At 45.4% G+C, this 15,111-nt stretch overlaps 1 protein-coding gene across 4 annotated transcripts in view; it reads right to left on the bottom strand.

The window, feature by feature from the left end:
• PXYLP1 (2-phosphoxylose phosphatase 1) overlaps positions 1-15,111 on the bottom strand; it is a 68,105-nt gene that overhangs the window by 43,707 nt on the left and 9,287 nt on the right. Inside the window, exons 3-4 of one of the 4 annotated variants that reach the window (XM_027091549.1) lie at positions 12,229-12,377; positions 11,742-11,807 (exon numbers count right to left, since the gene is read on the bottom strand). The exons of 2 other annotated variants lie outside the window; for them this stretch is intronic. The gene's annotated coding sequence lies outside the window, so the exon portion shown is untranslated. Of the gene's footprint in view, positions 1-11,741; positions 11,808-12,228; positions 12,378-14,834; positions 15,034-15,111 lie in introns of those variants that run through there. One more of the 4 variants, XM_027091554.1, reaches the window with a different exon arrangement.

The following is a 15,111-nucleotide window of genomic DNA, read 5'->3' as shown; positions in this document are numbered from 1 at the left end:
ACACACACACACACACACACACACACACACACACACACACACACACAATGACTCTAAAAAATTATTCTCAAACCCAGTCATCTGATGACAGTACCAGCCCTTTTCAGATCTAGCAATCAAAGCACATGTCGTTATAATTATATGTTTAACGAGCATCAGTTTGCTTGGGTACAACCAGCAGAGCAGCATCCCTCAGACTACTGACTACATGTTCTACTGACGACTTTTTTTCCATATTTCACACGTGCTGAAATATGCAGCATGAACTATTTAACTATCGTTTCTTTCCAAAAAGGATTTTGAGGCAGATAAATCTGCAGACTTAGTATTTTTAAATCCCTGAAATAATGAAGTGGTTTTCTTTGCCCTGCATTTGTGAGCTACACATGCCCACCACTCTTCCCTTTGAGGTTTTTTCCAGCTCGACAAAGGATAAACTTGTCAGGGCTACTGATGGTTTCTCAGGACCAGAAGAGACTGAAATAAATAATTCAGCAAGCCAGGATTTGCACTTTTATGTACTCTTCAGTGATTTTTTTCTTGACATTTGGTGAGAAGTCTGGGTGCCAGCCAACTTGGCTGCTTTGCTCTTTCTTAAGTTTTAGAAGCGTCACATCTGAAACCGGCATTCTTATTTTAGAATGTCAAGAGCAACGATAAGTACCTCAACAAAAAAGGGAGAACACGCAGTTGGCATGCCTTACGCACCACAAAGCCACTTAAAAACTGATTCTTTTTATTTTGCAAGCAAACTGTGTCAATTAAAAGTTTCTTAAAATGTCAAGGAAAGCACAAAAGGATTAAATAGGCAGGGCTGTAAAACTGGAACGATAAGTGATGTACAATTGAAGATTTCAGTGAGGAAGTCAAAATTTTAAAGGAAAAAAAAAAAAAAACCAAAAAGCTCACACTGTCCTGAGAATCTCAGCTGTCCAAAGTGAACCAGGCACGCCTGAAAGTGCAGGTTGCCAAGGCCACTTATGCTTTCTGAAAGCTGCCTTTTTTCTATGTTAACAGTGCTACGTGGAAATAGAATTTTTCTCTGGGTGGATACATGAATGGAGCGCTCATCCACGCAACGGATGAAGGCTTTTCTCCCAGGGAGGCCTTGTTCAGGCTGGGAGCACACTCACCTACAGAGCTTTGGCAAAACCTGTGCTCACTGCTGGCCCATCCCGTGACTCGGTCATGATGAGGCGGGGGGCCCCAGGTCCTCTGTGTGTCCACATCACTGCCAGTGCTGGTGGGCAGGAACTCCATGCCTCTAAAAACACTTTCAGAAAACTGCTGGGTGAGTCAGTGGGAGGCTGGCAGCATCAGTGTCAATACAGAATGAGCCCTCCTGCCCAAGGAGGTGGTCAAATGGGCAGTTACCTGCTGGAGGTGCTGTGGAGGGACTGGCATGGGTGACCTGTAGGAGCAGCCATGTGCTGAGATCCAAGGATTCTCTGATTCAGATGTTTTGAGAAACTCTCAAAACTGTTTTTTTTTTGTTTCCTTTTTTTGGTTTCTTTGCATGTATAAAGAGACAGGCAGAGCAAAAACAGAGCTAAGAACACGGTCACAGAGAATCACAGACACTTATCTTGGAAGGAATTTGAACTGTTATTTAGTCCCAGCTCCCTTCCCATAAAGTAGGGAATAACACTGTAATAAGCTCCATTTAGACTGATTCAGCTTAAAGCTGTAATGAAACACAAGCCTCAAGGTCAATGATACTCATATATATAATGGTGAAAAGCTAAAAACTTTTCCTCTAAGATCAGAAACAAGATGAGGATGTCCATTCTTGCCACTTTTATTCGACACAGTACTAGAAGTCCTAGCCAGAGCAATTAGGCAAGAAAAAGAATTAAAAGGCATCCAAATCAGAATGGAAGAAGTAAAACTGTCTCTATTTGCAGATGATGTAATATTATATACAAAAAACCCTAAAGACTCCACCCAAAAACTTGGAACTAATAAACAATTTCAGTAAAGTTACAGGCTACAAAATCAATATGCAAAAATCAGTTGCCTTTCTATACACTAAAAATGAACTACCAGAAAAAGAAATTAGGAAAATAATCCCATTTACAATTGCATCAAAAAGAATAAAATACCAGGAATAAATTTAGCTAAGGAGGTGAAAGATCTGTACACTGAAAACTATAAGACATTGATGAAAGAAACGGAAGGGAAAATAAATGGAAAGATATTCCATGTTCATGGATTAGAAGAACTTAAAATGTCCACCCTAACCAAAGCAATCCACACATTCTATCCAAATTCCAATGGCATTTTTCACAGAAATAGAAAAACAAGCCTAAAATTTGTAAGGAACCACAAAAGACCCCAATTAGCCAAAGCAATCTTGAGAAAGAACAAAGCTGGAGGCATCACACTTCCTGATTTCAAGCTGTATTATAAAACTATAGTAATCAAAACAGTATACTACTGGCATAAAAAGGTACATAGATCAATAGAACAGAGAGCCCAGAAATAAACCCATGCATATATGATTAATTAATTTACAACAAAGGAGCCAAGAATATACAATGGGTAAAGGATAGCCTCTTCGATAAATGGTATTGGAAAACTGTACAGCCACATGTGAAAGAATGAAACTGAATCCCTGTCTCATACCATACACAAAAATTGACTCAAAATGGATCAGACTTGAACATAAGACCTGAAACCGTAAAACTCCCGGAAGAAAACACAGAGGGTCAACTCCTTTGGCTCCTATGGACACCACAAGCAAAGGTAACAAAAGCAAAAATAAACAAGTGGGACTATATCAAACTAAAAATCTTCTGTACAGCAAAGGAAATCATCAACAAAATGAAAAGGCAACCTATGTGATGAGATAAAATATTTGCAAATCACATATCAAATAAGGGATTAATATCTAAACTATATATAAAGAACTCATACAACTCAGCTGCAAAAAAAAAAAAATCTGATTTAAAAAAGGGAGAGGAACTGAATAGACATTTTTCCAAAGAAGACATACAGGTACCTGAAAAGATGTTCAATACCACCAATAATCAGGGAAATGCAAATCAAAACCATAATGAGACATCACCTCACACCTATTAGAATGGCTATTATCAAAAAGACAAGAGATGACAAGTGTTGGCAAGGGTGTGGAGAAAAGGGAACCCATATGCACTACTGGTAGGAATGTAAATTGGTGCAGCCACTATAGAAAATAGCATGGAGGATCTGCAAAAAATGAAAAATAGAACTACTATAACTATATGATCCAGTAATTCCACTTCTGGGTGTATGTTTGAAGGAAACAAAATCACTACCTCAAAGAGATATCTACATCTCATGTTCACTGCGGCATTACTTATAATAACCAAGATATATATCTATATCTACATCTATATACGTATATTACATTTTCTTTATCCATTCATCTGTTGATGGACACTTAGGTTCTTTATATATACACACACACATACACAATGGGATGTTATTCAGCCATGAAAAAGAAGGAAATTCTACCATTTGTGATAACATGCATGGATCTTGGGGGCATTAAGCTTAGTGAAATAAGTCAGACAGAAAAAGACAAATATGGTATGATCTCACTTATATGTGAAATCTTAAAAAAAAACAAAAAACTGAACTCACAGAAACAGAGAACAGATTGGTGGTTGCCAGAGGTGGAGGGTGGGCATTAGACGAAATGGGTGAAGGTGGTAAAAAGGTACAAACTTCCAGCTATAAGATAAATAAGTTATTGGGATGTTATGTACAGCATGGTGACTATGGCTAACAATACTCTACTGTATATTTGAAAGTTTCTAAGAGAGTAGATCTTCAGAGTTTTCATCACAAGAAAAAAATTTTTTATAACTCTGTGAGGTGATGGATATTAACTAGACTTACTGTGGTGATTACTTAGCAATACACACATGTATCAAACCATTATGTTGTACACCTTAAACTAACACAATGTTGTATGGCAATTATATCAATAAAACTGGAGGAAAAAAGAAGATAGAATATAAATTGATGTTGAGTAAATATGAATGTACAGTGTTAAAAAATAATAAAATAAAATAACCAAAAGAAAAGAGAAAAAGGCAAACTTGAAAGTCACATGCTATAGAAGCAGAGCTTCCACAAGCTTGGGGCCCCAAATCTGTGTGCAACAGAGCTCCCACCACTTTCACACACCACCAACCTTGATACCATTGTCCTGGAACCAAACTGGACCATTTTTGTAAGGGAAAAATAATCTATTGTGTTACGCCACAGAAATTTAGGGGTTTATTTGTTATAGCAGCTTAACACTAATCCTAACAGTTACTTGTCCATATACATAGGCTTTTTAAAAATATATTTATTTATTTATTTATTTGGTCTTAGTTGCCGGGTCTTAGTTGCGACATGCGGGCTCCTTACTTGTGGCATGCGAACTCTTAGTTGCAGCACGCACGTGGGACCTAGTTCCCTGACCAGGGATCGAACCCAGGCCCCTGCATTGGGAGTTTGTAGTCTTATCCACTGTGCCACCAGGGAACTCCCATACACATAGGCTTTTGATAAAGATTAAGCAAAATATTCACGAAACACCTGAGTCACAGTAACTCAGTAACAGTTAATTCCTTTCTGCTCATGGGTCTGCTACCCACTGGAAAATATACCAATAAATTTTTTTTTTTTTGCTTTGGAGCAATCATTTTCTAGGAATATTTAAATGTACAGATTAGGGCTAACCCCCTAAGCTTATTATCAGGCAACATTTTCTGGAGAGTTCTGACTATTTACATCTTTAAATCACTCTGTCATCTGGAATATGACGTTTGCCTTGAACCCTAACTTGGAGCTGAGAGAGGGAGAGACCTCGGAACAAAGACAGCCACCTCACTCAGTGGATGGCAGGTCCTTTCAAGTTTTCCAAAGTAAGTCATACTTACTTGTACTTTACTAGGGGTTCTAAAAAGAAAAGTCAGCGATGCTTAATGAGAAACATGAAGGAAGAAGCTGTCGATGCAAGAGCTTTTGAGAATGCCGAGCACAGGGACAGTCACGAACCCTGTTTACTCACCAGTTTCCACAAACTCAGGCTACGTGAGCAAATACCTATTCTGTATTCTCACCATAAAACTGAGTTTCTAAATTGAGTTTCTAAGTATGTCTACTAAACAGGGCAAAGAGCTATCCTGTAATATTTAGAGCCTTAATAGTCATCTTCCAAAATCTGTGGCGTTATTCGTGGGGCACTATTGTGTGTATCACAGGACACCACGGTGGTGGGAATGTTTGCTGCGGATCGTGTTCAGGAACAGTGCTGTGAACTGTTGGTTACGGAAGACTGGCTTTGCCCACCAACCTTGTGATAACTAACCGCAGACTGCCCTATCACTAGTCTTGTTATGACTGATCCAATCAGGATGGAGATCCGTTCCTTTTTCTCAAGTTAGGAACATACCTGATGTCTTCCTTTGTAAGAAAAACGAACCATTCTAACAGATTCATTTAAAACCATGTTCAACCAAAACCCTGTTATCCCCAGAAGGACAGTCTTCTCTCATTTTCCCAGCAGGTGGTCATTAGAACTCTGGCACTTTAGTGGTTTCCCATAATGCTCTTGGGATGATGACCAAACCCTGCCGGCCCAGCCTCACCTCAAGCCCATACACGAGAGCCCTCCAGCCATCCTGGCCATGTCTCAGCCCCACAGAAGAGCCCTGCTCCTTGCAGACTTGGGACCTGTGTCCATGCCTGTCCTCTGACAACCCATTAGGAGGTGGGGCAGCTGGGCAGATGCCGGGGGTGCTAGTCCCACAAGGTGCACAACCCCTCACAGGAAAGAACCTGAGGTGGAGAAAACTGTACCTTTCTGAAGCTGCTCGGGCAGAGGAGGGAGGTGGAACCCCCAGGGGCCATTAGGCTGCCTTCTTTCGGGAAGACTCTGGTGAGTGAGCCATGGCAGGGAGGTAAGCTTGAAGCCAAGGCTGAAACGCTCGGGAGAGCAGAGCACGAGAGTGTGGTGGTTTTAATGCACGTCCACAAATTCTCTGTTACATCTCCCACCAGGAGGAGGTTCTAGGTCTTGGCAACAGGCGTTGGACTGCCTTGAGGAGTAGAAAGGCATAGAAATGATGTGAGCTGTGTGAGCTCCAACACCAGGTCAGAGAAGTCTATGCAGATCCTACCTAGCTCTCTCTCTCCTGGGTCACTTGCTTCAGAGCTCTGAGGCCACGACGCAGGAGAGACCACATGAGAGGGCACCCGGGGGTGGGGATGCCTAACAGCAGACATGTGAGTGGGGGAACGTTCAGATGATTCCAGACCAGCCATTGCCTGAATGACTGTGAGAGATCTGAGTGAGAATCACTGTCTGGGCCTGGTTCACCTCCAAACGATGAGAACGAGAGTAAAAGGAGGGTTGTTTTAAGCATCCAGTTTGAGGATGATTTGCTTTGCAGCAACAGTGAGCGGCATGAGGCTAGGAACTTTAGCCTTGCTCCCTGCTCTTGTATCCCCAGTGCTAGGAACGATGCCTGGTCCAGAGCAGGTCCTCAGTCAATATTTGTCAGATTCATGAACGAATGAATGAACAGAGAATAGGCTCACTCCAGCCACCAGCAATCTATCCTCCCTGCCTTCCTCCGGCCGGCACACTGCCTCTCCTGTCCCTCCCTCTTTCCTACCTTGCTGACTCCCAATCGGCCCTTGGATCACTTTCTCAGGGCAGCTGCCCTTGAACTCCCCTATCTAGATCAGCATCCTGTCTGATACTGTCAAGTCACCCTGTGCTTCTCCTTCATGACACTTCTCAGCACTGTCATTACATAACCAAGCACGCTGAAATCCCTGGCTGGCCCGCTGTCACCTGCGATTGACCGTAAGCCACCCGACAGCAGGGACGGGGTCTGTCTGTTCACAAGTGTGTCTCCGGAACTGGACAAAGCCTGGCACAGAGCCGGCTGACGGCACGTCAGAACAGTTCTGGAGAAGGACGATATTCAGCTCAGCTGTTTTTACTCACAATAGTTGCAACACCAAACATGTGGGGCTTTTTTCTCACACCAACCAATTTTCCAGTTCTCCGGACACCAGCTCTGGGTGTCCCACAATTCAATTCGCTTCTGACACTGACCGCCCAGAGTTAGCTTCAGACTCCACAGGTTGAAGGGCTCAGTCCCAAAGACTGCCCCACTTCAGAGGCCAGTCACAAGTCGTGGTCCCCAGGCTGCCCGCTTCTGTCCTGCTATGGCTACAAAGCCAGGGGGGTTCCTACAAGCCCCTACTTCAGGTTTGATCATTTGTTAGGACAGCTCACAAATCTGGAAACAGAATAAGTAACTCTGTTACTTACTATTGATTTATTATGGAGGATACAACTCAGGAGCGGCCAAAGAGAAGAACTGCAAAGGGCAAGGTATGGGGCAAGGGCACAGGACCTCCACGCTCTCTCCAGGCTTGCCACCCTCCCCGCACCTTTCTGTTTGTCAACCTGGAAGTTCTCTGAACCCCGCTGTTTAGAGTTTTCTATCGAGGCTTCATGTAGGTGAGAGTGATTAAATCACTGGCCCCTGAATGACTGAATTCAACCTCCAGCTCTCTTCTCTCCCCTACCGGGAAATCCGGGGTAGGGCTGATCATTACAACCCTTTAGTCATTTCTTGGTCTTTTAGACACAGGCCCTCAGCCTGAAGCTATGTAGTCTCCCCACCACAACCTGTCATCTCATTATCATAGAGACACTCTTGGCACTCCAGATTCCAAGGGTTTTAGGAGCTGTGTGCCAGGAACCTGGGACGAAGACCAACTATTAAGTTTTTTATGATACCACAACAGCCAATCCCATTATTAGAAGCTGAAAATTCTTAGAATTCTCATTAATACTGAGTTAGAATTGGCCTATAACTACTAGCCTATCCGCCATCAGGCTTTCCAAATCTACTCACACCCTGGTCATCCTCACCACACAGATCCCGGGAGACCCAAGAGGTTGAGTGTCTTCTCCAGGTCTACACAGCAGTCAGGGGAAGAGCTGGAATCTGGAACCAGCTCTCTGCCTCACCAGTTCAATGCCATTCCCATTACACTACACTGCCTCCTGGATATTTTCACGGATGTTAAACACTCTGTAACAACAAACAAAGCTGGGCGCTTTTTATAATGGAACACATGAAACCGGTGAGGCGTCTTACCACTGGACACATGGTATTCGATACCTACATGAAACAAGAGCTCATGTTGATTCCTTAGGCACCTCCCTGCCAAACGCCTACAGGGTGAGCCCCTGAGCGAACATCGAATTCAGATTTCAATTTGGCTCCAGTTTACTGGACAGACCTGTGTCAGTTCTCTACAGAGGGTTTCTTTTCTCTTCCTTGTCATTCCCAGGGTCTTTGGAGATCGAGGACAGAAATAAACTCCAGGTGATCTGCAATAGTTCAGTTAAGACACCACCCCCGAACAACTGAGCTTTTGAGGACAACGCAATGACTGGGAAAAGAAAATATGAAAATTTTAATGTGACTTAATGTGAAAAAGAAAAAAAGCACACAGAACCATGTACTGCATGACGCTAATATATGTGTATATGCTTGGAAAACTAGGATGGAAAGATATACAAACTTTAAAATGACATGGCGGGCTTCCCTGGTGGCGCAGCGGTTGAGAATCTGCCTGCCGATGCAGGGGACACAGGTTTGAGCCCTGGTCTGGGAAGATCCCACATGCCGCGGAGCGGCTAGGCCCATGAGCCATGGCCGCTGAGCCTGCGCGTCCAGAGCCTGTGCTCTGCAACAAGAGAGGCCACGATAGTGAGAGGCCCGTGCACCGCGATGAAGAGTGGCCCCCGCTCGCTGCAACTAGAGAAAAGCCCTCGCACAGAAACGAAGACCCAACACAGCCAAAAATAAATAAATAAATAATATTAAAAAAAAATGACATGGCATTTCTCACCCTTCGGATAGGCAAAAAAAATAAAAGATTGTTCATCTCCAGTGAATGCTAGTCTCGAAAGGGATGAGTTCTTTCACATACTGTTGGTGAGAGGGTTAACTGGAATGGAAACTGTAGAGAACCAGTGGTCTTATTAAAACAATAAACACACATGCCCTTTGCCCTAAGAATTCGTATTCTGGGTATCTAGTTCCCAAAATTGCTCACTTGTGTGTACAAAGCAGCAATAGGAATAACTACAAAAATCTGAAAACAACTGAAATGTTCACGTGTACAGAAATGGCTGGAAAATTAGTTTGTCCATACAATGGAACATGATTCAGCCTTAAAAGGAAGAGGTAGATGTATGTGTGGAGGTGGACAAACCTCCAGGAGACACTGCCCAGAGAAAGATAGATGAGCCGGTGCTGGCAGCAGCATAACAGATACAGGAGCATCTCATGCAGGTAAAATGTACATTTGCATATCTCAACAGACATATGGAAATTTTAAGACAACACGTAAACTTCTAGAAAAAGGTCTGGAAGGAGACAGCCCCCTAAATTAACAGGGGTGGACTTTTAACCTCTATTGTGTACTTTTCGATATCTACTTACATATTTAATGCTTTCTTTTTACAACATGTTGTGTACAAATTTTATAAGATTAGTAATGATAGAAGAAAATGTTATACTGCTAAATGAAAAAAGCAAGCTCTAATACAATTATGTTTGAACTCAATTATGTTATAAAGAAGATATGTTACCAAACTGGACTGAGTGGTTTGAAACAGGGATGGGAGTGGGACTTTTTATTGTTTCCTCTTCAGAACTTTGAACCTATTACTATTTAAAAAAAATAACACAAGTAACAATGAAAAAAAAAATGGAAAGAGGAAAAAAATGCCCTTAATGTTACAAGTGCTTATAGCTGGGATTACAAGTAATCTTAATTTTCTTTAAAACAAACAAATCTTGGGATTTCCCTGGTGGTCCAGTGGTAAAGAATCCACCTTCCATTGCAGGGGATCCGGGTTTGATCCCTGGTTGGGGAACTAAGATCCCACGCACCGCGGGGCAACTAAGCCCGTGCGCCGCAACTACTGAGCTCACGCGCCTCAACGAGAGAACCCGCATGCCACAAACTACAGAGCCCACACGCTCTGGAGCCCGTGTGCCACAACTAGAGAGAGAAAACCCACAGGTCACAACTAGAGAGAAGCCGGCGCACCACAATGAAGAGCCCGTGCCCCAATGAAAGATCCCACATCCTGCAACTAAGACCTGATGCAGCCAAAATAAATAAATTAATTAATTAAAACAAACAAATGTCAAGACAGAAGACTGGCTTACATTTCTTTAAGCAGGTGGTGGGATCTTAGAAGATTTCTTTTCTCCTTGGTAATTTTCTGCATTTTCCAAATTTTCTTAAGTAGACATGTCTTACTTTTAAAATCAGAAAAGAAAGCAAGCTGTAAAATTTATTTACCGTGCAAGGTGGGTACAGGATAAATTATAAAGAGACCAGTGGTTTTGAAAGAGTACCCCCTTTGAAAACACAATGCAACATGGAACTTGATGTGTTAGAAAGATAAAGGCAGAGTATGCTAGGAGGGGCCTCATGCCCCACTCAGCAGAAGCCCCATCACACTGCAGAATTCAGGGTTCCGGGAACACCATTAGGAAATGCACTGTACAAACAGACTGGGGCTGCAGGGGGATGGTGGTGGCTTGTGCTAGAATGGCCAGAGAAGGCCTCAGGGAAGCGGCAGAAACTGTGTTAAAACTAAAAGGGCAAGGAGGACATCAGCGGGCGCTCCTGATGTGAGCAGGCATTTGGAGGAGGGCGAAGGTTGTGGGCGGTGGTACAGAGCCGGCGGCAGGGCAGCCAAGTCCTCCCTGAACCGTCGACTGATGACAGGCTTTACGCAGCGACTCATCGGTGAACAGGTGGAGAACGGTTGGGACCAGACTAGGTTCCCGTAGGAGAAGGGAGCCACGGGAGGTTCCCGAACGCATCCATCTGCTGATGGGTACACTCCTGCATATTCAGCCTACCCTTGAGTTACAAGGCACTGGCAGAAGGAAGACAGACCACCTTCTGGGCCACTCAGCTCAAGGTTTTGTCACGGTTGTGCTGCACTTGGGCAGCGCTATCCTAGAAGTAATTCGTATTCCAAGGGCAACAGGGCTGGGAACCCCAAGCCGCAGCTCATGATACCTCCCCTGGGATTGAGATCCAGGCTGTAGCACCTCAGGCAAGCTGCCTTACCTCTCTGAGCTGCAGATGCCTCACCTGTAAATGGTGATTCAATTATTTATCCAACAAATAGCTACTGAGCATCTGCTGTATGCCAAGTACAGTCATAGAAACTGGGGATGAGTAGTGACCAGATCAGTCCAAACTCCTACCCGCGCGGAGCTTACATTCTAGGGGAATGTAAAATTCCCCATTCCTGGGTTTGTGGAAGGGATTAGATATTTCCTGGAAAGCACTTAGGGTATTAATGATTCTTCATCTAATTCCAGTGTGTGTGGGGTTTTCTTCCCCACAGCACCACGCGTTTCTCCAACACCAGCTGGTTGTTCACCCCACCCCCCAAGGTGCACCCTGAGGAGACTAGGATGAGCGAGCACAAGATACTGGTCCTAGAGAGCTGAGGTGCGTATCAAAGGAATGATTTTAACGAGCCCTGACCTTTGCATCTTCCCATATGTAGAAAAGCGCTAAATTCTTTAACTTGAGATGTCTGGTTTTCTTTAATTAACAGTAATCTTTTGATGTTCTGACTGCGTGATCTTTGTAGCAAAACTTCCTACATATCCCGGCTCCTCCCTTACCTCTGCAGAAGCAGTCTCTCAGAGCATCTGAGATGCTGTGTCCTGGACTTAAGTCCTCAGCTTCGTCTGCCAAATAAAACATAATTCTCAAATTTTAGGTTATGCATGTTTTTCAGTCGAGAAACTCAACTCTGACACCGTCTACCTGGAAATAGCCTCAGATCTCGCAAGTTATGGGCTTAATCCCACAAGACTGTCCCCTTACCACTTCAGATGCCAACCGCAAATCCAGGTTGTCACCTGTGCTTCTAACTGGCTACAGACTGAAGGTTCCAACGACCCCCCTCCCTTTGGGTTCAATTAATGTGCTAGAGGGGCTCACAGAACTCAGAGAAACAATTTACTTACTAGATTACCAGTGTATTACAAAAGGATCTGACTCAGGAGCGGCCAGATGGAAGAGATGCACGTGGCAAGGTATGTGGGAAAGGTGTTACAGCTTTCCCACTCTCTCCCACTCTCCCTACAACTCCATGCGTTCACCAACCTGGAGGCTCTCCAATCTGTGTCCTTTGGGTTTTTATGGAGGCATCATTGAGGGAGGAGATAGATGGGCCCCAGCTGAGCAGCCGGAATTTGTCTCTTGAGGACAGAGACTTCAAGATAAAGATAATTCTCTGCAGGAGCTGATCCCTGCTTGGGTGAAAAAGGAAGCCACATATTTCTCATTCCTGGGGTCAAGGAGACCTCCCAAACTACATGTGCACTGAAAGGTTGCCCAGGGGTCAGGGAAGGGAGGAGGTGCCAGCCCATAATATGTCCTGCCAGCCTCCCAGAAACCCTCACACTGGAATCCATCTTGGCTAAAAGATGCGCGCACACATTGGGCAGGGCCCTAAAATCAGATCAGATACGGACAACTAGCAAGATGATTGGCCCGGGGAAACCTGGAAAAATGCCCCATATGAGCAATTGAAGTCACCCGAAAAGGGCAACTCTCCCTCTGCGTCCACCCGTGTGTCCTTTTCCCACGTACTCTGCTTCTAATAAACACTTTACCTGCTTTACAACCTACATCTCTTTCCAAATTTTTTTTTCAAAGAAGACAAGAACCAAGGTCATCATTACATAGGCATAACTGATTAAATCATTGACCAATGGCAACGGACTCAACTTCCAGCCCCCCACCCCTGCCCAGAGGTCAGGGGTGGGACTGAAAGTTCCAATCCTCTAATCACAAGGTTGGTTCTCCTGGCAACCAGCCCCCATCCTTAGGTTCCCTGGGGTCTTTCCAAAAGTCACCTCATTAACATAATAAAAGACACCTTTCTGGTCTCCTCTAGGAAACATCAAGAGTTGTAGGAGCTCCGTGCCACAAATAGTGACGAAGAACAAATATATATTTCTTTTTATAAATCACAACATCCCAGGTTGTAATGTGATGTCCTTCTCCTCATTTTATTATTATGCACGTTCCCTATAGCACTTGGCTCCGAAAAGGTACCCAATAAACACCATAGGACTGGCCTACAGATTGAGATCCCTCTATCTGGAAACAAAGTGTCCTTCATTCAGCCCTGAGCTCAGACTAGCATGAAGCTTCCTCTCTCTGCACTCCGCCCCCGGCCCCCAGCACTGTCAATTCCACCTTAATAAACAGGGCTGGGAAGGGAGAAAGAAAAGAAACCACGCTTGCCCCCATGCGGCACAGAAAAGGCAGCTGACAGCTCTTCCAAACCCTGGCTCAGCCCTCATTTCCTTGGGGAGATGAGCAAAACCTTTCAGGCTGGTGAGAGCTGGTCCCTTCTCAGGTAGTGCTGACCAGAGTCTTCACCTGGACGCGAACCCTGGATGGACTGCCCTGTGGAGATGACTCAGCCCCTCCGGTCAGGCTGGCCCAGGGCAAGGCCAGTCCTCACTTGGTGGATTTCAGCATTAAACGTTCATTTCAATGAGCTCATAGGTGGGGAATCGGCACAACCAGTACATATTCATTCTCAGCCAAGTGGCCAGAAGCGTTGGTATGAGTTGAAAGGAGAAAAAAAAAATTGTAAGCAAACTTTAGGACGTTATCCTTGGGGCTCCAAGAACGAGCTCCATCAAAGATCTAGCTGGCGCGTATCTTGATACGTAGTGACAGTTTCCAGCTTTCCTCACCAACTACATGCTGGTGTTCTGATGCCAGCGTCTATTTTTATAGCCTGTGTCATGCAAAGGACCAGACGGGAGTTGGAGACAGAGGGACAGGGCACACGAGGCGAGGGCACAGGCAACGGGGCCCACATCCTACTCAGACTCCGACAGCAAACCCTTCCGAGCAGAGTCTAGGACAGCAGCCAAGCCCACCCTCCTCTGCAACTTCCTCCCCCATTACAGCCCAGACCTCGAGCTCCCTTGGGGCTGGGACTTTATCTGCCTCGTCCACTGCTCTAACCCCAGGGCCTGGAGCACAGGAGGGTGTAATGAGTGAACGACGCACGTCCCGGTGCCTCAACTCCAGCGCACTGCACTCACCGGTCCCCCCAACCCCAAGAGCCCCTTCCGCTGACTCAGCGTCTGTGCCATTTCACTCTCTCGGCCCAGACGCCTTCTTGACCTTGTTAACTCGCTCATCCTTAAACTCAGCTCAAATCCCACCTCCCCCCAGAAGCCTTCTCTGAACCCAAGGCTGGGTGAGGTCCTCCCACACGGGGCAACCACAGCCCTCCCACAACACTCCTCAACGCCACAGGCTTGTGTCAGCTTCCTCACCTACCTCCCCCCAGGGCTCGGTGGATGCGGAGCTGAGAAAGCAGCAGGTAGTCATTAGATGTGTGTGGGAAGAAGGAAGGGACGGAGGGAAGAAAGGACACCAAGAAGGATGCTGTGGATGGAGAAGCACCTGTCACTGAAACCTACGGCAAACTGAACAAGAACAGAGCACTGAAACCCAATAGATCAATGAACCACTGACCAACAAGGTAACCGGGAAAAGACAGCAGGAAGTGGTAGCGAAATACTTCTCAGTGGGTTTAAGTGGGAAGCTGAGGTCCCTCTGCTGTGGCCTCTCCTCCTCTCTGGAGGGGGGCTGGGTGGTGGATGGAGAGGAGGAGAAACGTTGGGAGGATGGGTGAGTGGGGGCACCTGGAAGGCTCATGAGCAAGCAGTTCTCACGGGCTCGAGTTCTCAGAGACTCCTCTGTCTTGAGGAGGCTGAAGGCCATTTCTTCTGGGGTAACCTCCAACTGCTGAAGGGAATCCACTAGGACTCACTCCCTCAAAGCTGTTAAGAACATGGCCTGAGGGCTTCCCTGGTGGGGCAGTGGTTGAGAGTCCGCCTGCCGATGCAGGGGACACGGGTTCGTGCCCCGGTCCGGGAAGATCCCACATGCCGCGGAGCGGCTGGGCCCGTGAGCCATGGCCGCTGAGCCTGCGCGTCCGGAGCCTGTGCT

This window comes from Aethalodelphis obliquidens, unplaced genomic scaffold (genome assembly GCF_003676395.1).
Source record: "Aethalodelphis obliquidens isolate GAN/ISIS:26980383/991018 unplaced genomic scaffold, ASM367639v1 scaffold72, whole genome shotgun sequence".
In the NCBI taxonomy this organism is placed as follows: Eukaryota; Metazoa; Chordata; class Mammalia; order Artiodactyla; family Delphinidae; genus Aethalodelphis; species Aethalodelphis obliquidens.
This window is presented reverse-complemented; position numbering and strand designations above follow the sequence as displayed.